Here is a 1,365-nt window from a genome sequence, read left to right as displayed (position 1 = left end):
ATGGCTGCCGCCGCAGCAGCAGCATTACACCCAGTCATGGATGGGTAACCCGATGACATCATAGAGGTTTTAAAAAGTTCAAGCAAAAGTGCAACCTGGCATTCAAAAGTCTCCTCAAGGGAATCAAACCAGAGGAAAAGGTTAGTTGCATCCTTTGGATGGGGGAGTGAGGACAAGATGTGTTTAATAGCTGGGAGCTGGCTGAATGGGAAGAAAATAACCCAGAAAGGATATTAGAAAAATTTTCTTCTCATCTGGAACCAAAACCAACCATAGAATAAAGCGATATGAGTTCCAGGGCCTGACGAGTCAGTAGATAATTTCCTCACAAGGCTAAAGAACATTGCAGCAAAATGCAAGTTCAAAGAAATCGAGGAGAGAAGAGTTGACCAACTAATCTGGGGAAGGGCTCATCCTGAAGTGCAGAAAACTCTCTTAGGAAAAGACAGCTTGAAACTAGCAGATGCCATAGACGCAGCTAGGGCCTTCGAGGCCACTAGGAGGAAAATGCAATCCCACTCCGTGCATGCCAAGATGCAGCACACAGATAGAAGGGTTGATGCCATAAGGCACTTGCAGAGAAAGTCGCAGACATATGAGAACAGCAGGAAGTGCGGCAGAATACACCCCTTCAATGACCGCAAGAAATGCCCCGCGTAGGGTTGGAAGTGCAGGACCTGTGGGAAGGTCAATCATTGGGAAAAGATGTGTAGGTCTGACATGAAAAGAGAAAGGAACCAAAAATACAGAAGGAAAGTACGCCACATCAAGGGAAGTGACAGCAGTGACTCCAACTCACTGACACTCGGCATTGAAACAATACAGGATTGAGATGTCCAAGAAAGGGAAGGGAGAAAAAGATGAATTGCACACCACAATCCAAGTTAAAAGAAAGATCAGAAACAAACCAATAACATTCAACTTGAAAATAAAGTTGGATACTGGATCACAAAGCAACATCCTCCCACTTAGACTGTACTGCCAAATGTTCCCCGAGTCCATAAAGAATGGGTTCCTAGAGGAAGGCACACGAGAAGCTGCAAATGTCACGGTCACAGCCTATGGTGGGCCCATGATTAAACAACTAGGAAAAGTCCAAATAAAAGGAAAACATAAAGGAAAGAGCATTATATGCACATTCTTTGTGGTTGATGCCAACGGACCAGCAATCCTAGGCCTGAATTGTTGCCAAAAATTACAGCTAATCTCTGTAAACAATGAGATCAGGGAGAAGAAAATATCCAAGAGGATCAATAGCAACACCCCACTTGAGCAACGGCCTCTAATCACAAATAAGGCCGAGCTCTTGGACATGTACCCTGAATGCTTTGATGACACAGTCGGGTGCTTTGGGAACTTTGAATA

The sequence above is a fragment of the Narcine bancroftii genome, chromosome 5 (genome assembly GCF_036971445.1).
Source record: "Narcine bancroftii isolate sNarBan1 chromosome 5, sNarBan1.hap1, whole genome shotgun sequence".
In the NCBI taxonomy this organism is placed as follows: Eukaryota; Metazoa; Chordata; class Chondrichthyes; order Torpediniformes; family Narcinidae; genus Narcine; species Narcine bancroftii.
The sequence above is the reverse complement of the archived record's forward strand: the minus strand, read 5'-3'. Positions refer to the sequence as shown.